We start from the raw sequence: 25,961 nt of genomic DNA on the forward strand, positions 1-25,961 counted from the left end.
GAAACAGAGGCTCTAAATGTATCTTTGTCTTTGAAAGCCTTGATACTACAGCCTCAGTTTGCAGCAGGCAAGGGGACAAGGACACTTGGTTCAAGGCTGAGAGTGAATCAAAGAATGAGGAGAAAAGCATGTTTAGCTGGATCCTGAAAGCTGCTGATTCAGCAGCTCCCATCCCTTATCTGATAAAGCAGGGAACCCAAGGGAACAAGATTCTGTTTATTTTCCAGTGCAAGAAGAGACAGCTCTAGTGGAAAGGTGCCAGCAAAGCCAATTGGGGAGGGGAGAGGAGAAAGCCAGCCTTTAAGACAGTCTTTAAATACTTAACTCAAACCAAACAGCACAAGAAAAATAAAGAAATAAATACAACAAAAGGCCACGGCCTCAATTTTCTTTCAAGTTGATTTTTCTCTCCATCCAGGAGAAAAAAAATTGGCGCAAGGGAGGGGAATGTATGTAGGGCAAGAGAATGTGAGAGCAATTTCACTGCCTTTGATAAATAGGAGGCTGGTGTCTTCTGTCACCGTGGCCCTGGATGAGTCATGGGTGTTGATGCCATAGAGTTTCTCTGGCTTTTTAGGAGAATTACCTGAGCATAGCTTGGCAGGAGCAAGGCTCTGTGGCCTGGATTTGCTGGGATTCCTCCTGGCCTGGTTCTGAGGAGTTCAGAAAGAAGATAAGCACGTCAAAAATGGTCATGAATATGGGGGTAGGTGCCATATCTTGGCATAGCCTTCCCAGTGGCAGATCAAGTCAGAATGTTCCACTTAGTTGCAGAAATCATTTAAAAGGTTAGCAGAGGGGCAGTTCAAGGAAATGTTGTCCAGATCTGGGACTTGGGGTGGGCTCTAGGCTTAATTAGGGCAAGCTTGGGATTGTGACTTGGTCTCCTAAGGGCTCACCCACCTTTGCAGCAGAGAACAGACCTCAGTCAGTTCTGAATCCAACTTGGAGCCAAAACTGGAAGTAGGTTGGCTCCTGGGATGCCAGCACCGTCCTGAAATTCAAAGAGATTCAGATCCAAGCATCTGGTTTAGTTCATGGACTTAATGCAGTCCTGTCAAAACCCTGCAACCCACTTGATTCTGCATCCTTTGCTACATCCCCACACATATAAGATATCCTCTGTTGGTTATACTTGCCCTCTCCTGGACTTTCTTGCATATATACCATCATACTATATACTCATATAGACCATCTGCCCTTGAATCCCTCCCAACACAGACCCCCACGGTACATCCCTTCTGCATAATATTCTACTACTTATTGTTATGGATGTCTGGCATGTCTTCTTGTTGGACTGTAGGAGTATATTGGGACACAGTGCATGGGAGTGAGGGAATGGTGTTGGGACTGTGACCTGGGAGATAAAAGGGGGAGACTGAGCTGGGAGCTGAAGGCTCAAAGGAAAAGAAAAGCCTGTGGGGGTCAGAGAGTGTGAGGCCATATGAGCAGTCTGGACTGGATAAGTGGAGTCTGAGACTGGCTGAACACAGAGATTGGGGCAAGGAGCTTGAAGGAGACCAGAGACCAAGGGGAGCTGCGACTTGGACAGAGAGCCCAGAAATGGAAGCTGGGGCTGGCTGGGCAAGGACACTAGGGCTGTTATAAGAAGCCAGGAAGGGACTACTGGTTGCATGTTTTTCATTTTCTAGGTTCTGGTTTGCAAAGCTGCTGAGCAGTCACTGTGTAAGTGGAATCCATGGGAACTGTGCTTTGAATTCATTAAGTGCTGAATAATGCTAAGTACTCTGAAAAATCAGGTGCGAGGTGTTTCAAATTGGGCACTCAAAATAAGTGGACACTTTTGACCTTAATCTCTCTCTGCTTCAGTTCCCCATTTGTAAAATGGGGATAATACCATCCCTTCACCTCACAGGGGTGTTGTGGAGTGTAATTAATTTATGTTGGGAAGCAGTCAGACACTGCAGTGATGAGCATCAGGTGAACCCCATGAGAAAATTAATAGTTCTGTCTTCAAAGCAGGGTTTGACAATGTTTCATAGTTTCATAGTTAGTAGGGTCGGAAGGGACCTAAGCAGATCATCAAGTCCGACCCCCGGCATGGCAGGAAAGAGTACTGGGGTCAAACGACCCCAGCAAGGTGTACATCTAGCCTCCTCTTAAAGACCCCCAGGGTAGGAGCCTGCACCACTTCGCCTGGAAGTTGGTACCAGATCCTAGCCGCCCTGACCGTGAAGTAGCACCTCCTGATGTCTAGTCTGAATTTACCTTCTGCCAGCTTGTGACCGTTATTTCTAGTCACTCCTGGCAGTGCTCGGGGGAACAGGGACTCCCCCAGTGCCTGCTGATTCCCCCTGACTAGTTTGTAACAGGCCACGAGATCCCCCCTCAGCCTTCTCTAGTGGAGGCTGAACAGGGTCAGGTCCCGTAGCCACTCCTCGTAGGGCCTGCCCTGCTGCCCCCTGATCATGCGAGTGGCCCTCCTCTGGATCCTCTCCATGTTGTCCACATCCCTCTTGAAGTGTGGCGCCCAGAACTGGACGCAGTACTCCAGCTGCAGACTTACTACTGCCACATAGAGGGGGAGCATCACCTCTCTGGACCTGCTCGAGATGCATCTGTGGATGCACGACAAGGTATGGTTGGCCTTCCTGACTGCATCCCCACCCTGCCGGCCCATGTTCATCTTGGCATCAGTGATGACTCCAAGATCCTTTTCTGCCTCTGCACTGATGAGAAGGGAGTTCCCCAGCTCTTCCTCCCCAGGTGCATCACCTTGCACTTGTCAGTGTTGAATCCCATCCTATTCTCATCCGCCCACCCCTGTAACCTGTCTAGGTCCGATTGCAGCCTATTCCTCCCTTCTAGTGTGTTCACATCCCCCCACATCTTAGTGTCATCAGCAAATTTGAACAGGATGCTTTTTACCCTCTCGTCCAAGTCACTGATGAAGATGTTGAACAGTGCAGGCCCGAGGACCGAGCCCTGGGGGACTATGTTACAGTCGCCCGAGGATGTAGGGGGGCAGTCAGGAAGGCCAAGGCAGAGATGGAGATAGGACTAGCTTCCCGGATTGGGGACAATAATAAGAAGTCCTTCTTCAAATACATAGGGGGTAAAAAGAGGGTCCCGGGTAATGTGGGGCCCCTGCAGGACACGATGGGCAACTTAGTCATCACGCCAGATGACAAAGCTAACATATTTAACGATTTCTTTGCCTCTGTCTTCCTAAGTAGGGACCAGTTCAGCCACCTCCCTGCTGGGCCCCCCTCGGGCCCCGGGAGAGACGCGCCTGGGCCAGGGGTTAGCGAGGAGTTAGTTAGGGTACTTCTGGAGAGGCTGGACGTGTTCAAGTCCGCTGGTCCGGACGATCTTCACCCTAGGGTTCTACAGGAACTGGCCGAGGTCATTGCGGGACCCCTGGCGCGGCTCTATGAGCGCTCGTGGTGCTCTGGTGAGGTGCCGGAGGACTGGAAGAGGGACAATGTGGTCCCTATCTTCAAAAAGGGAAAAAAAGAGGACCCGGGAAATTACAGGCCAGTTAGTCTTACCTCAAACCCGGGTAAGCTCTTTGAAAAAATTATCCTGGCACACATCCAGGAGGGCCTTGCGGGGGAATGCATGCTCAGGGGCAGCCAACATGGGTTCATCAGTGGCAGGTCTTGTCAGACCAACCTGGTGGCCTTTTATGATCAGGTCACCAAATCATTAGACGCAGGGGTTGCTGTGGATGTAGTCTTTCTGGACTTCCGGAAGGCTTTCGACACTGTCTCTCACCCTGTCCTCATCAAAAAGCTGGGAGACTGTGGTATCAATGCCCACACGGTCAAATGGGTCGCCAACTGGTTAGAGGGCCGCACCCAGAGGGTGGTAGTGGATGGGTTCTTCTTGACCTGGAAGGACGTGGGCAGTGGGGTTCCGCAGGGCTCGGTCCTCGGGCCCGCACTGTTTAACATCTTCATCAGTGACTTGGATGAGGGGGTAGAAAGCACCCTGTTCAAGTTTGCTGATGACACTAAGATGTGGGGGGATGTGGGTGCACTAGAAGGGTGCAATAGGCTACAAGCTGACCTTGACAGGTTGCAACGGTGGGCGGATGAGAATAGGATGGGGTTTAACACTGATAAGTGCAAGGTGTTGCACATGGGGAGGAAGAACCGGCACCACACTTACAGGTTGGGGAACTCCCCTCTTGCCAGCACGGAGACGGAAAAGGATCTTGGAGTCGTCATTGACTCCACGATGAACATGGGCCGGCAGTGTGGGGAGGCAGTCAAGAAGGCCAACCGTACCCTGTCATGCATCCACAGATGCATCTCGAGCAGGTCCAGGGAGGTGATCCTCCCCCTCTATGCGGCACTGGTCAGGCCGCAGCTGGAGTACTGTGTCCAGTTCTGGGCGCCACACTTCAAGAGGGACGTGGACGATATGGAAAGAGTCCAGAGGAGGGCCACTCGTATGATCAGGGGTCAGCAGGGCAGGCCTTATGAGGAGAGGCTACGGGACCTGAACCTGTTTAGCCTCCACAAGAGAAGGTTAAGGGGGGACCTTGTGGCCTGCTACAAACTGGTCAGGGGGGATCAGCGGGTATTGGGGGAGTCCCTGTTCCCCTGTGCGCTGCCAGGAGTGACCAGGAATAACGGTCACAAGCTGGCGGAGGGTAAGTTTAGATTAGATATTAGGAGGCGCTACTTCACAGTCAGGGCGGCTAGGGCCTGGAACCGGCTTCCAGGGGAAGTGGTGCAGGCTCCTAGCCTGGGGATTTTTAAAAGGAAGTTAGATGAGCACCTTGCCGGGGTCATCTGACCCCGGTGCTCTTTCCTGCCAAGGCAGGGGGTCGGACTAGATGATCTACCTAGGTCCCTTCCGACTCTAGCTACTATGATACTATGATACTATGACCCCGCTGCCCACATCCCTCCAGGTTGAAAATGACCCATCCATCACCGCTCTCTGGGTGCGGCCCTCCAGCCAGTTGGCGATCCATTTGACTGCGTAGGTGTCGACACCGCAGCCCCCCAGTTTCTTAATGAGAATGGGGTGAGAGACAGTGTCGAAGGCCTTCCAAAAGTCCAGGAAGACTATGTCCACTGCTACCCCTGCATGTAAGGATTTGGTGACCTGGTCGTAGAAAGCCACCAGGTTGGTCTGACAGGACCTGCCGCTAATGACCCCGCGTTGGTTGCCCCTAAGCATGCAGTCCCCTGCAGGCCCCTCATGGACATGCGCCTGGATAATTCTCTCAAAAAGCTTCCCCAGGATCGAGGTAAAACTAACTGGCCTATAGCTCCCCGGGTCCTCCTTCCTCCCTTTTTTGAAGATGGGAGCCACACTGGCCCTCTTCCAGTCCTCTGGCACCACACCAGAGCACCACGAGTGCTTGTAAAGCTGTGCCCGGGGTCCCGCAATGACCTCAGCCAATTCCCTCAGTACTCGGGGGGTGGAGATCATCCGGACCAGCTGAATACATCCAGTCCCTCCAGAAGTTCCCTGACTAGTTCCTCACTAACCCTTGGCCTAGGTGCGCCTCCCCTGGGGCCTGAGGAGGGCCCAGCGCGGGGGTGGCTGTTCTGGTCCCTGCTCAGGAAAACGGAGGCAAAGAAATCGTTGAATATGTTGGCTTTGTCGTCTGGTGTGACGACCAGATTTCCTAGTGTGTCCTGCAGGGGCCCCACGTTTCCCGGTACCTTCTTTTTGCCCCCTATGTATTTAAAAAAGGACTTCTTGTTGTCCTTGATCTGGGAAGCTAGTCCCAGTCCCATCTCCACTTTGGCCTTCCTGAGCATCCCCGAGCAGCCACAGTATAGTTCTCCCTGGTGATGGCCCCTCCCTGCCATTGGGTGTGCGCCTCCCTTTTAGCTAGGAGACATTCCCGGATGCTTTTGGTGAGCCATGGAGGCTTTTGCGCCCTCCTGCCCCCTTTGATCCATATTGGGATTACCTCCCTTTGGGCTTGGAGGATCGTCTCCTTAAGGAGCAACCACTCTCCTTGGACACCTGGCTCCCCTCCCCTCTGGGACCTCAGCGCTTCCCCGCCTATCCTCCTTAGCTCATTGAAGTCTGCCCTCCTGAAATCTAGGGCTGCTGCATTACTGGAGGCCTTTGCCACCTTGCGCTGGATGGTGAATTCCAGCAGGCGATGATCGCTGTCGCCCAGGTGGTCGAGCACCCGCAGCCCCCTCACCAGGTCATCACCCGTGGCCAGCACCAGGTCCAGCAAGGCGTCTCCCCTGGTGGGGCTGTGCACCTCCTGGGTTAGATGGAGGTCCTGCATTTGGGCTAGGAACCTACGTGAGTGGTCAGACCTGGCTGACTGCTCTTCCCAGCAGATGTCTGGGAAGTTCAGGTCCCCCATGATGACCACGTCTTTTGACCTAACTACCTCCGTGAGCTGACTTAAGAATTCCTGGTCGAGCTCTTCCCCGTGGTTGGGAGGTCTGTAGCAGACCCCCACCGTTAAGTCTCTTTCCCCTCGACCTCCTTGTATTCTAACCCAGAGCGCTTCAGAGTGCCCCTCCTCTGACTCTGTGCTACCTGGTGAGGATGTGTATTCCTCCTTAATGCAGCACGCCACGCCTCCACCGTTCCCTCCTGTCCTGTCCCTCCTGTACAGCCTATAGCCCTTGATATTCACTGCCCAGTCATGCGTTGAGTTCCACCACATTTCAGTGAGCCCCACTATGTCCGGGTTGGTGTCAGCCAGCAGGAGGGTGAGTTCCTCCTGCTTGTTTCCCATACTACGAGCATTTGTGTAGAGGCATTTGAGGCCTCCCGTGGATGTGTGCACTGGCCCCCTAATCTCAGCATTACCCTGGCCCTGTTTCTTACCTGCGTATATGTTCTGCTTGTCAGTCTAGGCTAGGCTGTACTTGTGGGTGCTGCTTGGTTTAGTGGTCTAAGGCTTCCTCCGCCCTCATTTTCCCCGTCCCCTGATGAGCCTAGTTTAAAGCCTGCCGGAGGAGGTCCGCCAACCTAGAAGAGAACACATGCTTACCTTTAGGGGAAAGGTGGAGCCCATCCCATCCGAGCATGTCTCTCATCGTGATGTGCAGGTCATTGTCAAGGAAGCCAAAGCCTGCCTCAAGACACCATTTCAAAGCCGCCAGTTGGTCTCTGTGATGCACGTCTCACACCGTCTTGCACAAACGCTCACTGGTAGGACAGAAGAGAAAACCACCTGTGCACCCAGCTCCGTCAGCACGCCCCCCAGAGCATGGTAGTCTGCCATCAGGTTATGAGGGCTTCTCCTAGCCGCATCATTAGTACCCACATGGATTAGGACCATGGGGTAGTAATCGGTGGGCTGGATCACGGCCTGGATCATCCACATCACATCCTGAATCTTTGCTCCGGGTAGGCAGTAGACCTCGCGTGTCGAGGGGTCCTGGCGACAGATGGGGCCCTCTGTACCTCTCAGGATGGAGTCACTCAATGCTTTCTCCTCCGGGATTGCTTTGCTCCTTCGGCCTGTTCGGAGCATGGAGAGCGTGGAGTTGCCTCCTCTCCAGTTGCCTCCTCTCACTCCTTCTCCTCCAGAGTTGCCAGGGCCTCGTACCTGTTCTCCAGCTGGACTGGAGGAGCTGGTACTGCTGTGTTACAAGCAGCCCTGGTTCAGGAGGTGATCGTCTGCCACTCTGCAGTGGAGGGCACTTTCCGAGGTGCTTCTTCCTTGGGTGTGTGGCCCTGCAGGGAAAGGAAATAGCCGTCAATATCTTCCTCTGCCTCCCTGATTCCCCTTAGCCTGCTAACCTCCTCCTGGAGCTCCCTCACCTGCGCCTCCAGGGCCCTAAGGTGGGTGCCTGCAGGACAGGTGTGGGGGTCTCCAATCCCTGCCCCCCCCAGGCCTTGCTGGGCAACCCCCACAGGCCAGGGGGTGGGGGGATGCCAGCTCCCCCATGGACTTTGTCTGGGTGGAGGCCTCAGACAATCCCCGGGTAGGTTGCTCCCCCGGGCGGGGGCCCTGGCAGCACTCCACATCAACACCATCAGAGGAGTTGCTGCTTGTTTTTAGCTTAGTGCAGTGCCTTCACCCTGCCCTAGCAGGAGCCTCCCTCCTGGCCCCTCCTGCTCGCCTGCCAGCACGAACACCGACCCAAATGCCTGCGCGCTCTGTTAGCATGAGCATGGCTCAGGAGCACGGCTCCCTACCGCCTCAGCTAAGAGGGATCCAGGGGGCTTCCCCTCTGGATCCGGCTCAGCTGTGTCCAGTCCCTCTGCCCACTTACCTTAGGGGGATCAGCTGCTGCTGCCCCCACTGCTGGCTGCGCTGCTGCTGCGTCCGTCTCTGCTTTGGGTCAGGTAAGGGGGTACATGTGTGTGCAGGACACTTGTGTGCCTGGATCCCTCCTCTCCCCGCTGCTCCTGGCTCCCTCCGTGTGTGGTAGTGTAAGGCATGGGCTCACACATTGCAAGCCAGGAGAAAACAGAACATCAAAGAACTACTCATGAAAGGCACACCCTCCATCCCCTGCACTGAGTGACACAGGGGTCCTTTGGGACAAAGCGGCATGTGATCATGGTGGTAATGACTGTTTCATAGTGGACAAGGAATGGCTGGAAAGGGCAGGTGGATGCCAACAGAATGAAGATGTTGGAGTGTGGGGGGGTCACGGCAGGGCAGTGGTGCTACCCCCATTAACACCAGCGAAGAAGAGCAAGAAGTGGGGAACATTGAATATTGGCATCACTTTGCTGAGGGTGTAGGGATTGGAGAAAGGGTGAGTTCTAACTTACGTGATACCTGCATTTGGGGTCTCACAGTATGTGAAGGCATGGTCCGTGTGAGCTGGGGTTGTGGATGGGTGGGGGTTGGTGTTGTGCTTTGGAACAAGAAGCTCAGTGTACTGCACATGCCATGCACTGTACCATGCACGTGTGGTTGCTCTCCAAGAATTCACAGGAACCAGAAAAATCTTGCACAAACAAAGCTCCCAGTGCCTGTTTATCCCAGAGCTGCACATGCACAGAAGATGGACTAATCAGGCCTTTGCATTCCAGCAAGCATGTGACATGTTAAGGACAGTGGTTAAATGCATGAGCATCATCAATGCAAATCTGAGCCAGGGAAGCCTACTGCCTCTGATCCAGGGGCTCCCCAAGCCTGGGAACTGGCTGCAAAGCCCTTGCACTGCTGCAAGAGGCTTTTTCATTCTCTCCCTCTGTCTGTTTCCTTTCACCTTCTATGCTCCTTGCAATCTCTCTGTCCCTCTCCTGTTTTCTATCATCCTCCCTTCCCTCTGGTTTCTCACTCCACCTCCTTTATCTCTTCCTTCTCCCTCATACTGTCTGTCACTCCCCCTGCTCTCATACTGGAGGCCACATCCTTGGTTGGTGTAAACCAGCCTAGTTCCCTCAAAGCCATTGGTGGATCTGCCAATGTACAGGAGCTCAGGAATTGATCCTCTATCATTTACTCCCCTCACCCAGTTCCCCACGTGCTCTTCCTCTGCACCTCTCTGTGTGTGTCTCTCTCTCCCTGGGTACTCCCACTGCACTAGGAGTTATTTTTGTCTCTTCTCCCTCTCCATTTGTCCTGCATTTATTACCTGTCAGTGAGGCTGCAGCTCCCACTGAGATGCTGTTTCCTGGCAGTGGAAAGTCCACAGGTTTTTGCAGGTGTATCTTGGCTATTCTCTTGAGAGAAGGGAAGCAGACTGGCACTAGAAACCCCTCATTAGTTAGTGGCTGCCAAGAAAAAGATTCCCTTGCCAAGGTAGAGATGAGGTGAGGAAGAAGTGCAGGGTGAAGGCAATGGCATCCTTCACACAAGAGAAGACCTATTCAAGGTTGGGAGAAAGGCAGGGTGGTCACCATTTGAGGCTCTGGAGATGAAGTAGAGACAATGAAAGGCTTATCACTAATCACAGGTGCTGCTAGCCCCCTTAGGATGTGCTTACAGCTCAACAGGGATGAACAGTGTATTGGGGAGAGGACTTGGGACCTTTAGCCTGTCACAGTTTCTTCCTCCTCCCTCCCTGGTCAGTGCTGTTGTCAGGGGAGGATGGTCATGTCCAGCTTGTCCCAGGAAGGTGGCAAGGTGATGGATCATCCTGTCCATCTCTGCTGTCGGGAACAGCATGAGCTTTGCCCCCTGCGCTCAAGAGGCGTTGCAAGCAGAGAGCGGCTCTCACAAGACAGATTGTTCAGAGGTGGCTGTGTCCAAGCAGCAGCATTAATTGTCTGCTTGACCTGGGTAATCGAATAAATGCTAATAAATGCCATGAAAGGCCTTGTCTCCTCTTTAGCACAGGCGGGAAGTGCCAAGCTTCATCCATCACTGACAGCAACAGGATGAGGCACCGCTTGGGCCAGCTGGCCCAGGAAGGAGTCAGAGCTTGACTGGGGGCCCTAGGAGCAGGCAGGGGGTTCTTACCCAGGCTCCAACAGAAGCCCAATGATTGCAGGTTTGGCTGTGAGGTACCTGCCCATGACAGCTATGGACATGATCTGGACCTGCCTGGAATCACAGGACTGGCAATCAGCACCCTCTCATGGCCAATGGGCCCCTGGTGCCAGCACTCTGGAGGGAGGACATTGTCATTAAAATACTTGTTAAGGCAACAAGGCAGAACTGTTTCCATGAGATTGTCCAGCCATGTCCGCCTGCCCTGACATCTCCAGAGAATGTCAGGGCTGGTAAAAGCTTTGGATGAGCAGGCCCAGAGACTGCGAGCCTGTGTCCATCCATAGTAAGGGTAGCAGCAGCACAAGCTTATCTGTGGTGCTCTGCCCAATCCTGACCTGGAAGGAACAAGTCAGGAGGGACTCCATGTCCCATTTGTGTCCCTCAGACCCATTCTGCCTAGTCTTTCGCATGAGCTGCCCCTGAAGCTGCCAGCCAGTGCCAGCTCTGGTGTGGAGACATATTCAGAGTGGCCTGAGATCCTGGGTGGCTGAACAGCTACGTGGTTGCTATGGATCTACGCTGGATTTTGAGCGTAAATACCCAGAGCATTCAGAGAGACAACAGCCCAAATTCCCTGCTGGGAAAATGGGCAAAGTTTCATTGAAGTCGCAGGTGCTGCAGGAGGAGAGAACGTGGCCTGGTCACTCCACAGTGGTGACAAATAGTGAGATTGGAAAGGGATTAAATTGGAGCTGGGGCAGCAGGTTTGTTAAGGGGTTCCCTGTTCTAAAGTAAGGGGCCAGTATACACCAGGCCAAGAGATGCTGAAACAGGCTGGAAACGGGGACCTGTAAAAGGATAACCCAGAGCTAAAACAGGTGACCTACAAAGGGGCTGTGTGCATGGGTAGAGGGATGCCACACAGCTGAATAGGAAGATAAGCAGTTTGCCCAGTGACAAGTTACTGTCACTCCATGAAACCTGTCCAGTTCCTGGAAGCATCCCTGTGGCTTCTTGGAAGTGGCCATTATTTATTGGTTATTTCTCTCCCTCCCATTTCTATGGTCTGGCTGACTGCCCCCTCAGTCCCTCCCATTCCTGGTTCTGGGCATCCATCCAGAATGCTCTGATCACAACGACTGAACTACCAGTTAAAATACACACCCTTGCCTGAAAAACAGCCATCAAACACAGGACAAATAGGTGGTCAGTGTCATAGCAGTCTTTTGAAAACTAACTAGAGGTGAGAAGAATTATCAGCTTAGTCTTATTCACAATCGGAAAAACTGGCTGGAAAAAACTTCAAAGATAAAAATATTGAAAACACCTTGATGCACCTGGGCTGGGATTTTCAAGCCATCTAGGGGCTGTATACACATGTTGTCTGTTAATTTTAAGAGAAGCTGGGACTCTATATTCTCTAGAGCAGGGGTTCCCAACCACCGGGCTGTGGCAGGTTGGCTGATCATGGAGGTAATGATTGTTTCATAGTGGACTGGTTGGCTGCTGGGTCGTGGCATGAGCCCCCTGCTCACATCCCTGTCTGTTTGCCCGGGTAAGCGGCCTTCAGGGTTAAAGCTGTGTGGCGGGGCAGCCCTGGGAGGGAGCAGCCAGCTCTGCACACCCCATCCCACTCCTAGTGGGCCACAGCATAAATTGGAAACCACTGCTCTATAGAGCTTTGAAAATCTCAACCTTAATGTCACAGCATAGCTTCAGTAAGAGCGAATCACACCTCTCTGACCTCTGAAAGCTCTTCGAAGGAGTAAAATTTTTGGTAAAAGAAAAGTCTATCATTTGTTTCAATTGCTGTTTTAGCAGAGTCCCTCAAGAAGAAACTCAGTAGCCAGAAGGTGACAGAGTAGGAGGCAAGGAGCAAAAGTAAATAGTTGAGCTTGTGAGACGCTGGAGAGGCCCTGATCTCAGTACTGGGACTGGTGGTGTTGCCAGTGTTTATGACATAGTTGTACTGGAAGTGAGATTGTAAAATTGGTTGATGCAGCCAATGCATTTGAGTTAAACAAAACTAAGGGGAAGGTTTTGATAAACACCAGAAGCACTTAAGAAGCCTAAAGGGAGAGAGACATAGAACTCACTTGCCTTTTTTTGCCAATGTTGATTTCTCTGCCTTTTCACAGTGCCTATTTTGTCTATTTGGCTCTTTGGGAAAGACACTGCTACTACTGCTCTGTGTTTGTGCAATACCTGGTACAGTGAGGCTCCACTCTTAGTTGGTCCTTAGGCTGTCATAAACATGGTTCATAATAACAGAAGACAGGGCAACGCAATGGCAGGTGGAGTTCAAAGCCCAGAATGCCATGTTGCGCTCAGTAGAAGGAACCATTTAAAGGTGAGCAGGATGAGCACCTTGAGCTGGGCGTGAGGGTAGAAGGAGCTGTTGAAAGTGCCTTAAGGAGAACTTGTTTGGTGCACAGCAGTAGTTTTTAAACAGTGAGTTTGGTTAACAGGCAGGGAGATGACAATACAGAAAATATGGGATTCATTTGTGGCACTGAGCCACAGCCCCACAGCCACAGCCTAGGAAACACTGTGCCTGGGCATGAGTCCTGCTATATAATCCTGAACATCAGAGAAACTGCGGCATAAAACAAGCTCCATGTGACAGATTTTAGCCATATCCCGCTATGTGCTGGGGAGGCGCTCAGATACTACGGTGATGAGAGCAGGGCGGGAATAGACTAGAAGAGAATCCTCTGTCTGTAGTTTCTGCATAGCCTTATCTCCGTGAAATTTAAAACAATGTTATCCCAACCAGTCAAAAGTACTAATGCTAATAATAACAGTGTCCAGGTCAACGGGCAAGTCCCAGTTAGCTTTCTGTAGCCATGTCAAAGGAGGAATAGAGAGTGCTTTAGCAGTGGAGAGCAGTGCATCTTTCCTGGACCTACTGCCAGCTCAAGGGATCCTTTCTAGAAAGTATTAACAGAAGTTAGAGACCTTCCATGGGTCAGTGTCAGCCCCAAATGGGCATGCTGTGAGGAGTTTTGAGTGTATTGAAAAGAGGAGCTTTGCAATTATTAAGTAGTCTTAGCCATAACAAATGCTACCGAGGCACCTCGCTTTAGTCTAAATCAGGAGAGTGACTCTAGTTGTGCTAGCCTGGCTCACAGTTTTCAGGGCATTGGTTGATTAAATGGAGTTAGGCAGAGCAGGACCATAGAGGCACGCACATAACATCCTGCAAGTTCTGAAATTTTAGTCACAAGAAAATGTGACTTGCCAGTGTTTGTTGCCAGAGGAGGACAATGACTCTCCTACCTCTTAACTCAATAGATTAATGCTTGGAGCACTTGCCCAGACTGTGGGAGACCCAGAGTCTAAGTCCCTACAGAGCCCTGAGGGGATACAACATGTGTCAAGCAGAGTGGCTCAGACCACTAGGCCATGGGTTAGGCATTACTGAGACCATTCACCAGCTCTTCTCTTGAAGCTGGCCCACTGGCTAGCCAAGAGGGGAAGTTATGTGGTGCCTGGAGGATACGCACTAGCCAGGAGTGTGTCTCAGTGAGAAGGGTCCTGCCGTGGAAAGGAAGGGACCCTGGGTTCTAACCTGGACCCTTGTCCCCCTGTCTTTGTCCCTCATTTTATTCAGTGAAAATTAATGGTATGGTACAGTGGGCTAGCTTCAAGAGGAGAACTGGAGAGGGCTATAGGCAATGCTTGGCCCATTGCCTGATGGCCAGAGTAACTTGGTGGGGAGGAAGAGGTGGAAGAGGAAGGGTTAAAACTTGAGTCTCCTTTTGCATCGATAAGTGGTCTTGCTCTTGCTCTTGCTCCAGGTGATGGATAGCCCCCTTCCTCCTCCGTATTACTTCCAGCAGGTACTTGTGCAGGGCAATCCTGTTCCATCATGGGTAGAAATAGAGTCCAACCTGTCCTTAAGTGCCAAACATTGCAGCTAGGCAGCTACAGAAGTACCACTTGGGCATGTGAAATGGGGTAGGACTCCAGTTCCAACTGGAATGAATGTTTGTGGGGGACTTGGATACAGTGGTGATGAGGGCTAGAGAAATACTTGTGGGGGGAGGGGAACGTCACTGTTGAAGTATCCAACAATGGCCATGGCAAGAGGCCTGCCTCTCAATTAGCTGCACAGCTTCTCTGTGCACAATTCTATGGGTGCTTTTGACCCAGCCCCAGATCTCCAGCTCGGATGCCTGTTTACTGAGCTTTCCTGTGTCCCTCATTCTCAGATGGTTTCCACGTACTGTCTCTGGCAGGATCCTTCCTTGCTTCAGCCTTGCACTGTTCCCCTCCCAGCCCTCCAGCCAACTGTCTCTCTCTGCATTGAGACTTCCTAGCCTGAAGGGCTCTAAATGAGACTTGAGAGTTATAAATACTCCCCTTGAAACATTGGGCACTGCTAATCTCCTACATTAATGAACAGGCTCAGCACATTAGCATGAGAGATTTGTACACGTCTCCCCTTCCTCCTCCTTCCAACTTCCCTCCTCCCATTCTCTCACTTTTCTTTCTCCATTCTTTGCTTCCTTTCTTTACCATTCTCTTGCTCCATCATTTTCCTCTGTGTCTCAAACCCTTTGCTCTTCTCTTCTTTTTGTCCTGGCTTTTCCTTTTCACTTCTGCCTTCTCCCTGTGCAATTTGCTCCCCACCCCCTTATATTGCTCTATGTTATCTCACAAGGACCAAATCTTCTTTTTTATTTTCATTCTGTTTCTTCATCATAATGCAAAACATTAAATATCTCTCTTGTAATTATGGTTAATTTCATAGCCAGCACCTTAATTGGATTGGTCTCTGATGGGAAATTCTCGTAGGAGGGCAAAGCAGAAATATTTTGACGTGATCTGTTCTTTCAGCTGATTGTTTAGGTTCAAGATGTCTTATATGAAATGGGAAGCAACTAATTCAGACCTTGGAGACAAGCCAGAGGTGACTGGCAGAGTCTGAGCCTGGCAGTGGATGTGCTTCCCCAGGGCTCTATGCAGTGGACCTGTCTCCCAGGGGTGACACTTAAATAAGTTCTCTCCTCTGTTGATGACTTGAATCTCCACCCCCCACCCCCCACCCCCCCGTGACTGATCTGGCGAAAGGAGTGTGCAGCTAAGAGTGTGTTCTGTCTATGCAGTTGTGTTTGGGAGGGCCAGAGCAATCCAAAGAGGCAGAAGCTAATGCAAATCTCAGATGCTGGATGAGCTTCCCTCTTGGTTGGTCGCTTCATGTGAAAGCCATTTGTGAATCCCACTATGCTCCAGTATTCTCCATGAAAGCCTGCACTTCCACAGCAGAACGGTGCAGCCCTTTGGGAATACTCTGACTGGGGGCCCATGGCAGGCAGTGCCCCTTGATTTTCCAGCCTCTGCCCAATGCTTTTCCACTTTGTCCCTTGTCCCACTGCTTCCTTGCTGCCCAGAGGAGTGAGTGCTTCTCCCACCGTGGCTGCAGGGTGTAAATTATCAGCAGTGTTAGTAGCTGCTTCTGTGCATTAGATCCTGCAGGGAATATCCACTGGGGTTCCCAGTCGCCTGCAGCCAGGGCATTGCAGACAAGGGCTCAGTCAGGTCTCTCCACATTGGGAGAGGTAAGGCTTGCCATTCTGAATACTGGAGCTCTCCCAGGAAAGTCCAAAAGCTCCAGTCTCCTTTGCTTGCTCCTTGTATGGTCTCTGGCACCTTACCAGAGTGCTCCACTCCTGGATCCATCTAGCAGGGTTTTAGGCCTATGTTTCACAGGCATAAATGAGTACTCGGGGGACAGGGTTATGGAGAAGAGCTCCCTTGGGGTTCTACTGGCAGCGGCACTGGTGGTTCAGTAGCTGGCACTCTTTTCTGCAGGCCAGTGTTCAACAGACAGACCAGGAGGGTGTAGGGAGCGGCGTTTCACTGGAAAAGCAGTCTCTCAGATGAGATGCATGGGAGAGGCATTCATCTCATTTAAGACCTCATGATCTCTTTTTGCCAGAATATGGTTATGAATCCTTGTCACTGGCCACATTCCTCTCAAGTGGGTCCATTCTGTCCCTTGAAATGCTCTTATGCTAGTTCATTTGTGTACATTTTTCTTCACGTCCTGTCCTAAAGTGTTGTTAGTGGTGCCACCTGCTTTTCAAGAGCTACCATGTTTCAGGTATTCTCATGGCAAAGGTGAATCAAGGGAATACTCTCTTAAGATTTGGACAGACTCTCAGTCCTTACTCAAGCAAAACTCCTGCTTACTTAACTGGAAAGGTACTTGAGAAGCCTCTTAAGAATTGGCCTTCCCCTCCGCCCCCTGTTTTGTTTGGTTGGGTGAAGTGTTTTAGGAAGACATTGAGGTTATTATGTAAGATGTTGTTTTGAGATGGAGTGGTGTCATCTCTGCTGCCAGAAGTTTGTTTATTTCCCTTGCATCAGCTGACAAGTGGCTCATGTCATTTAACACAGAGAAATAAGAACTAATGAGGATTAGATGGGGAAAAAATGCCAGCTGTAACTATGCTTTAAGTGAATACACACAGCAAGAGTCTGGTAAAAAAAAAAAAAAGGGAACTGGGCTTACAGATGAGAGGAATTTAAAACGCCATCATCCCAGTGCCTGGCAGTAGTGAAGAGAGCAAACAGAGTGCCAGGGTGTATCAGCAGAGGAGCGAAACGGATCAGAGGTTTGTCACAACCATGTGTAAAGAGTGGAGCAAGAACACCTAGCACATTGATTGTCATTGGTTGTGGGCAGTATGCGAGAGGCAGCACCTGGAAGCTGAGGAAAGGTAAAGAAGGGGCAGCAAAGGTGTTAAGGGCTCTCTTGAGCTAGAGTTGCACAGCAAGATTAGGAAAATAAGACTAGCAATCATTAGACAACAAGAAATGAGCCATAGTAGTATAACTGAGAAGCCCAGGAGCACTAGCATCCACTGCAAAGGCTGTTGGACCAGGGCTGAACTAGAAAAGGAAAGAGTCTTTCTTGAAAGGAAAAGAAGCTAAGAAAGTAGAAGAAGAAAGGGTAAATCAGTTGGATTCTCTTAGCATTTGGACTGCCCAAAGCAAGAGTCCCTAACATGAGCACTGCAGTACTCTCACTCAGACCGGGGTCTGAAGATAAGTGTCCATGCCCGGGTTACTTTGACCTGTGAAATATTTTGATTCTTCTTGTGTTGCTTTCCTACAAACAGCAAACTTGTCTTGCACTTTACTGAGGTGAAAGGGGTGCTGCAATCAAAGAGAGGCTTAACCTTTGCACTTCCCTATTGCTTTCAGCCTCTGCTGATACTTAGTACCACTGCTCTTTATTCCGTCAGTTTGCAATGGTTCACAATTCCTAGCGGGAATTGCTTGAGAAGTGTGCTTTGGCCCCTCATCTCCATATGCAACCTTATATTATGGGGAGCAAGTAGAGTTAAACTGTACTTCAAGGTTCTTCTCCTCCAGAGTCAATCTCAGGTGCCCTGTCAGAGCTGCTGTGCGGTCCTTTCCGGTTACCACAGCAAAGGTTAGAATGGGGGTGTAGACGTTGGGTGACTTCTCCTTGGGTGGCGTAACTCATCATTAGAGTACATGGAGCTATACTGATTTATACCAGCCAAGGGTCTGGCCCATACAGGAGCAGTGTGATTCTTTCTCCACCTGGACATGTACACAGTTTATTGCCTGATGCTTCATGGCCTCATGTCATCACTGATGTCTGGGCAAAGCCCACAGAGCAGTGAAGAAAGCTTGATAATGGTTGTGAGTAAGCCCTCTGATTATACCCCAGCAATATCACTGGGCCTTGGCCCTGCCTCGTGTGTCTACATGAGTGCCTTGAGTGGAGGAGAGTGCCACATTGGGGAAGAACACATTGGAATAGGAGCTGTCTTTATTTGTGGGCATCATGCTGTGATCACTAACAGAATAATCACTGGTACGATTAACAGAAACACAAGAAGAGAGAAACTGTAAGGAAGAAACGAGCTGGCACTAGCATAGATTAGGAGAAGTTTCCCTATGAGATGCATGAGAGAAGTGTATGTGGCAGTCATTACCAATTGCAGTAAGAAGAGAGGCTGAGCCTTATAAGGAAGGGCTTGTCTGCACTTTCTCTGAAGCAAGCTCCAGAGCACTACTGGGAAGCACACCCTGCTCACTCACTTCTACTCTGGACACATGAAATCCCAGAAATGAGGCAATGTAGCTGCCTTAGAGTACCCTTGAGCACACATTGCACCATTACTCTTGGACTCTGTTTTGGGTAGATGTAAATGGGTTGCAAGAATATATTATTACTTCATGTATAATAATATAATAATATATCACTTCATGTCTAGGATTTGGCCTGAGGTAGAGGAGTGGAAGGGAGGAGGTGGTACTTGCTTCTCAGCAGGACCCTTGAGCTCAACATGGAGTGAGAACAAGCCCTAAGTCACCAATACCAGTTCAGCAGATGTATGGGCCTGATGAGGTTCAGAGAGAGCAGGGAGATCTGGCCAGTGAAACCTGGCTGAAGACACTTTGACCAAACCATTTCCTATCAGAAAATGCAGTTCTGCTCAAGTGGTAACTGAGAGTTTCACTGACATTGCTGTCTAACTTACCATTTTTATGTCAAAAATGGACGTCATAGTGAAACACCAAGATTTTTTTAGTTCCCTTTTCTATATACAAGGTCTTCATAAAGTCCTTGTGCACAACCTAAGTTATTGAAGTTTAAAAGTGCACAAGGACTTTATGAAGACCCTGTATATGTGTGTAACTGAAGTCAAAATTTCTGATCCATCCAAAATGTAATGCTTTGTTTTTTCTTTGTGGAGAATATTGAGATTCCCAGGTTTCATTCCAGTAGGAATAAAGACAGCTCCCATCTCTCTGTCTTCTCCTCAACTATGCTGAGGGGACTCGCATGTGATCTCATTTCTTTAGGGAACCAGGCCTGGCTATTTGTGGCCTACCCCTTTTCAAAGCACATCCCCTGGCCCTGTGGCAACTTCAGCACCTGTCTGCTGTTCCAGTGAGAGCTGGGGGAATTTCAGTGGAGGCAACTTTCTGAAGTTCACATTGCCAGGCAGATATCACCCTGCTGCTCCTTGGGTTGGCCCTGTGCTCCAGAGATACAGGGCGAGTGACAAGTTAAGAACCCGCTTCCTGGGAAAGCAGCCAGCACTCTCCTTGTGCCTCTGAGACATCCTCCCAGAGCAACTAGCAGGGTTGGGGTGGAGTGGCGATGTTCAGCTCCGTTTGTTCAGCAGACTCAAGCAGAGAGCAACCCCCACATACCTTTTGCTCGTGTTTTCCTAGATGTTTTCTCCCAGCACTGCCTCTACATCTTGGATCTCACCCTCTCACTTTGGGTTTGAGTTATGATTGGCTCTGGGAAACCACTGAATTTAGCTGCCATTATTTGCTGCCATTAAACTGATTTGTACTCAGTCTGTTTATCCTTTTCAACTTGAAACACTGTAGACACTGAACTGAAATGGAAACCCTGGCTTTCCATTTCCAATTTAATTTAAACACACCATATTTCCCCATGATTACTTTTATTCTCATATAGCTGAGAGTGCATTCTCTTTAGTATTATTATCATTTAGGGAGAAAAAAATCACCGTCTCTCAGACCAAACAAAGAAATCTAGGGCAGCCCAGAGGTTAGTTCCGTCTGCACAGCCCCCGGGTCCTGCTTCTCCACACCTGCCGCTCCCTGCATGAACGGCTGCAGAAACATGGAAGAAAGGAATGGGAAATGAGGAAACAGGCACCCCATGGTGGATCTGCTGCCGCATGAAGCTGCATACGTGTTTAGAGCCATTATTGGAGGCATTAAAACTATCACGCATTTCATCTCTAATGCGGCTGCTTCCCAGCTGTGGTGAAATGTGGCTTGATTATAAGACATGCCCCTTCCTCCTAGAGGAACACAGACCAAGGTGAGCTTTGTAGTCCGGGGACTATAGGGTCTGCATTTTGGAAAGAGTAGAATAAGATTTTGTAGTCTAGGCTAGATTTTCAGGAGTGCTTGGTACCCAGCATTCATAGAATCATAGGGCTGGAAGAGACCTCCAGAGGTCATCTAGTCCAGTGGTTCTCAGTCTTTTTTGTACCCAGACCCATCTGTAAACACAGATGACCAGTACAGATCCAGTAAATAGTTTAAATAGAAAACAGCCCCCTGGCCCTGATAGTGCCCGTCACACCTGCCCTAGTGTGTACAGCAGGGGATGGGTGTGTGGGGGGGATATGCACGCGGTAGGGAGGCCCTAAGCAGCCCTCGCAGGTTGGTACTCTGCCAGCCTGCATGGGAAAACCCACAGTTTCCCACATTTTTCTCCTTTAAAGGAGAATCCATTTTTAAAGTTTGTTGATCAGTTTTTAAAGTTAGTTTGTGACCCTTTCATATATTCTTGCAACCCACTTTTCAGTTGCGACCCATGGGTTGAGAAACACTGATCTAGTCCAACACCCTGCCTGAGACATTATCATCCCTATCCAAACCATTCTATATAAAGCCATTCTCTAACCACCTAGCAAAACTACACAGACCACCCTGACACAACACAAGACATAACACTCTAATCTGCCACAGATAAAGCTGGGAGACCACAATGGCCAATATCCTGCTGCTACAAAGGTTGTTAAAATACACTCGAGAGATCCCAGGTAGAGGGCCATGCCCCCTGCTACAGAGGAAGACAAAACCCCCCACAGTCCATACCAATCGGACCATGGGGTAAAGTTCCTTTCTGACCCCAATTATAGAAGGACCCTCTAGACCTCTGGCTTTAAATCCAAGCAGGAGCGCTCGTATACCCCAGTCAAAATCCCCAGCCTTGGCTGCAGCCAACACCCAATGTTTCTGAGGAAAATATAGCCAGTGAAAGGGAAAAATTCCCTCCTGCCCTCATGCAACAACCAGCAAAACCCAAAAGCATGGGAAATACCCTAAGTATAATATAGGCATAGCTACACCTACATCCTCCCTGACCAATACCTGTCCAGCCTCTTCTTGAACCCGTCCAGTGATGGCGATTCAACAACTTCCCTAGGCTGCCTATTCCACAGCCTCACTGTTCTAGCAGTGAAAAAGTTTTTCCTGATATCTAATCTAAATCTCTGTTGCTTCAACTTCAAACCATTGGTCTGTGTCCTCCTCTCTGCAGCAAAAGGGAAAAGGTGCTTTCCCTCTTCTTTATGGCAGCCTTTCAGGTATTTAAAAACTGTTATCATGCCCCCCCTTAAGCACCTTTTCCACGAGCTGAACATGCCTATTTCCTTCAATCTCTCCTTGTATGACTTGCCTTCCAAGCAAGCCCTTTATCATTTTTAGTCACCTGCCTCTGCTATAATTCCAACTGCCGTAATGGCCATAGCAGAAGCACTTATGTCACGGCCCTGTCAGATTCTAACAAATCTGCAAATTCTGCTAAATTTGTGTCATCAACAATCTCAGACAGGAATCAACAAGAGGAAAGAGAAGACCTGCCTCTGGACCCTCTCTAATTTCTCTATATCCTTTTTAAAATGTGGAGGCCAAAACTGCACCCATTCCTGTAGATGAGGCCTAACCAATGCCAAGTAGAGGGGCACTGTCTTCTCCTGTCTCTTGCACCTAATGCTTCTATCAAAGAATCCCAAAACCACATTAACTTTTTATGCAACTGCATCACATTGCAGACTCACATTTGAATCTGTGATCTACCAAGACCCCTTGAGTCTTCTCTATAGTGCTGCCATCCCACCAGGTGTCACTCATTTTGTATTTGTATTCTTGATTATTCTTCCCAAAGTGTACCATCTTGCATTTGTCAGTGTTGAATTTCATCCTGTTAGTTCCAACCTGGCTTTTGAATCTGTCAAGGTCCTTCAAAATTGTACTCCCATCGTTCAACATGTTCACATCCTTCCCGGTTTCATGTTGTCTGCAGATTTGCTGAAGTAGCTTTCTGTGCCAGCACCCAAATCATTAATAAATATGTTGAACAGCACAGGGCCCAGGATGGACACCTGTGGGACTCCACTCCAAATCTCCTGCCATTCTGGCATGGATCCATTTATAATTACCCTTTGCTTGCAGCTATTGGGCCAGTTGTCGATCCATCTAATAGCAGCTTTGTCTAGCCCACATTTCTCCAAATTATTTATAAGAAGGTCATGTGGGACCTTGTCAAAAGCCTTGCTGAAGTCCAGATACACTATATCCATATCATCCACCCAAATAGTTACTTTGTCAAAGAAGATGATCCAGTTTGTTTGACATGATTTGTTTCTTAGTAAATCCATGCTGGATGCTTGTGATGAGCCTTTTCTCCTCCAGATGCTTGTAAATGGACTTCTTTAGGGTATGCTCCAGTAACTTTCTGGGTATTGAGGTGTGGCTAACTTCTCAGTAATTCCCCAGGTCCTCTTTTTTACCTTTCTTAAAGGGGGCACTACATTGGCCCTTTTATGGTCCTCTAGTGTTTCGCCATCTCCTATGTCTGTTGACCCTGAGCTCAACAGGTCAATATAGTACATGCATACACACACAAAATAAAAATTATAAACATAGTGCATGCATATATCTAGATATAGATGTAGCTACATATTTACACATACATTTGGAGTTTCACTTGATTTCTGAACCTTTAGCATGGACATTTTCTGGCTTATCTATATGATTTTTTTGTTTAAGTGAAAGCTGGAATTTCACTCCAGGTTCTGAGCCTTTAAACAAAGTCCCAGTTATAATGTGGTGTGATAGTATCTTGAGAGCTGTCAACACTGTAACCTTCCCCCAAAGTGCTGAGCTCTTCTGAAGGTGCCTAAATAGAAGCTGAATCCCTTGCAAAACTGGGCCTAGGGTGTCAAATTAGTAGGGAGATTCCTGTCATCTTCAGTGAGGTCTGAACTGGAACCTGCTGGACTTCCCCATTGAAAGAGGGGATTTGAGCACAAAGATAAAACAGGGGAAGGTGGTAAAACACTGGTCCTGTTCCCTGGTTTGGGAAGGGCCATTCAGCATCTATGCAGATACCCACTTTTGTAGGCAAAGCACTGCAAAACAGGTAACTGCCTGCTGAGTAAAAGGCACCTACCCTGGCTTTCTATTGCCTTGTTGACTGGAGGACGAGCTGCACCAACCACAGCTCAACACAGTTTGTTTTTATCTAATCTATTTTATTGTTGAATGAAACAATAACGGCAAATACAGGCCCCAAAGACAAGCTATAAATAATGCAAAATCAAACAACCGAGAGATGGGGGAAGAAAAAAGAATTATACGTGTAAACGTGGCCCCAAGACAGCCAGGCTGGAAAGCAGAGCTTTCTCTCTTCTGTCCTTTTTTATTTCCCTTTCTTTCCTCTGGGCCCCCTCTTTTTCTGGAAATTCTTGAGGTGGTAGTTTTGTTATTATGGGAAATACATGTCATTGTAACCTGGAGAGAGACCGACACCTTGGTTGTGGAGAAGAGGCCTGAAATCAGACAGATAAACAGGTCTGGGATGTTTGTCTCTTTAAGGTCTTGAAATACAATGGTGTCACCTTCAGAACCAGCGTTCCAAATCATGGTCTCCTCCCTGGCCCATTGAATCCCAACTAGAAATGATTGCAGAGCCAGCAGTGCCCAGACAGAGTGAGAGAGAAAATGTCCCAGTGACCAAACTGAGGTGCCAGTGTGTGGGATGCAGGGTTTCTGGACCAGTGCACAAAAAATTGCAGTGCCCAACCGCCGTGAGACCAGCAGAACATCGCTACTGCAGCACGCTCAGAGCCTGGGAGCCCCTCCGCACTCCCATGCCCATGCCACTGGGAAATAGCCAGGCTGTTCTCACCCCCATGAGATATTGCACTGCTATGAGACTGCTTCATGCTTGCCCTACCCATTCTATCCATGGCACCACTGCAGTACCCTTGTCACAGGAAGACCAGCATATCATCCTGCCCCTGTGATGCACAGTCACAGTTTGCTAGCCTAGCCACTGTCACTAAACCATACAGTTACCAAACATCTACTTGTATTGTATAGTCACAGTACTGTGCCTGGGGGTTTTAGAGACCCATACTGACCATCTGTCATCCTAAAGGTACCCATCACCTTAGTATCTAAGCAACTCGGCTATGGGGTGACATACAATAATAGCACCATCAGTGTGACATCCTGTGGTTTTATGATCTCATCATAGTGAGGACTATGATTATCTGATGTCATATTAGTTGGATATAATATTACTGTCATCATACACATTGCTGGTTTGTTGACATCATGCAGTTTATACTGCTGACGGGTTATCATAAAGCAGTCTTCACTGCAATATTCTGCAGTCATGGGGCTGACTTTCTAGAGAGTTCTGTGAAATGAAGTATCTAAAAGTATCAGACAAATCCTAAACTGGTGTAAAGAAACCTTCCTTCACTGATTTCCCTGAGCTGAGGAGTGGGCCCCATGTCACTAATATTTCATGAGGCAGTTGCATTACAAATAATAGGACATCATACCTTTGTATAATTAAAGTAATATTGCATTCGCTGTAAGGTTATTTTAGGGAATACGGAATGGGAATATGACTGTTGCCAATAGGAACATTGTAACCTTAAATTAAACATAGCAAATGCTCGCCAGTGCCACTGCACGAAATGTCATCTCATATTTCTGGAGCCTCAAGACACGCTCTCTGGTTCACAGTTGCTGTAGATACTTAGAAGAGCGCTAGCAAGATGTGGCGTTTCAGCTTTATACTGCTGGAACTCATCGGCTAGGTACAGACATTCAAAAAGCCCGAGGCAGAATCAATCTAATTTACACCGTGTTGTGTCAACAGCGTAGCTTAAATCGTTAGTGAACAGAGCACACGTTCACTCCTTGGTACGGGGGGAAATCACAGACTCGGTGCCACCATTTTTAAATCAGTCCATATGTGCCAAACTTCTGTTACAGGTATAGACCAGTTTCTGATCACTTATACTAGTAAAAGTGTAATGTCTGTACGTGGCCTTTGAGCCCAGGATGACAGTGACTGAGACTCATTACCATCTGATGGCTGTTCCCTGGCTTTTGAGACATGGTCTTAGTCTTGGTGCAGTTTCCAAAAGAAAGGTATCCATGTAACAAAACCACCATTTCATGTGGTCCCCTTACTGGTAGTAAGGGGAGAAAGGATATCCGTGGTGTTGAGGTGGCAGTCTGGATCCCAGGAGAAATAGGTTCAACTCCTAATTCTTCTGTAGTCTCCCCGTGGTGAGTCAGTAAACCTCAGTTGAGCAAGATACTTGAGCACATGCGTAACATTAAGCATGCAAGTAGTTCTGTTAGTGAAGCCACTCACTTGCTTAGGGTAAGGAATGGACTTAATTGCTTTTCTTTGTAGCTGAGTCTGCAGCATGTAACATGAGGATAATTGAGGACACATCCCCAGCTCCTGGAGCACTGCTCATCACTGCATTTAGGATGTGCAAATATGATAGCATTGGGGCTAGCAGAGATACATAAGCTTCAGCAGAGGCAAAGGGCTGAAGGGCCAGGCACTTGAAATGCCCTCTTTCATTTAGCAGCAGCCCTGACATATCAAGGCTCAGGTGCATTGGTGAGACAGAGCATTGCTCCCTCCATGACTGCTGGATCTCCACATCACCTGTAGAGGATACTTGCTTAGCACTCAGCACTCACCGCAGGGTGTGTGGCAGGCAGAGGACTTTTTGCATTCAGCACTCCATTTGTCTGTCAGGGCACACAGACCAACCCAGAATAACTG

General features: G+C 49.1%; 1 protein-coding gene and 1 long non-coding RNA gene across 14 annotated transcripts in view; one reads left to right on the forward strand and one right to left on the reverse strand.

Annotated features, from left to right (window-relative positions):
* The window catches only part of LINGO1 (leucine rich repeat and Ig domain containing 1), a 471,014-nt gene that overhangs the window by 423,735 nt on the left and 21,318 nt on the right, over positions 1-25,961 (forward strand). The gene's annotated exons all lie outside the window — the stretch shown is intronic.
* LOC149852287 (uncharacterized) lies at positions 375-14,818 on the reverse strand. 3 transcript variants are annotated; one of them, XR_016439396.1, is made up of 4 exons: positions 8,187-14,818; positions 6,956-7,644; positions 904-994; positions 375-653 (listed from the first exon to the last, which is right to left on the reverse strand). It is a non-coding gene; the product is annotated as an uncharacterized LOC149852287 (long non-coding RNA). The 3 variants fall into 3 exon arrangements; XR_016439397.1 differs by having other exon boundaries at positions 6,956-7,113; positions 7,372-14,818; XR_016439395.1 differs by having other exon boundaries at positions 6,956-14,818.

This window comes from Crocodylus siamensis, chromosome 15 (assembly GCF_052110815.1).
Source record: "Crocodylus siamensis isolate JL-2025a chromosome 15, ASM5211081v1, whole genome shotgun sequence".
Lineage (NCBI taxonomy): Eukaryota > Metazoa > Chordata > Crocodylia > Crocodylidae > Crocodylus > Crocodylus siamensis.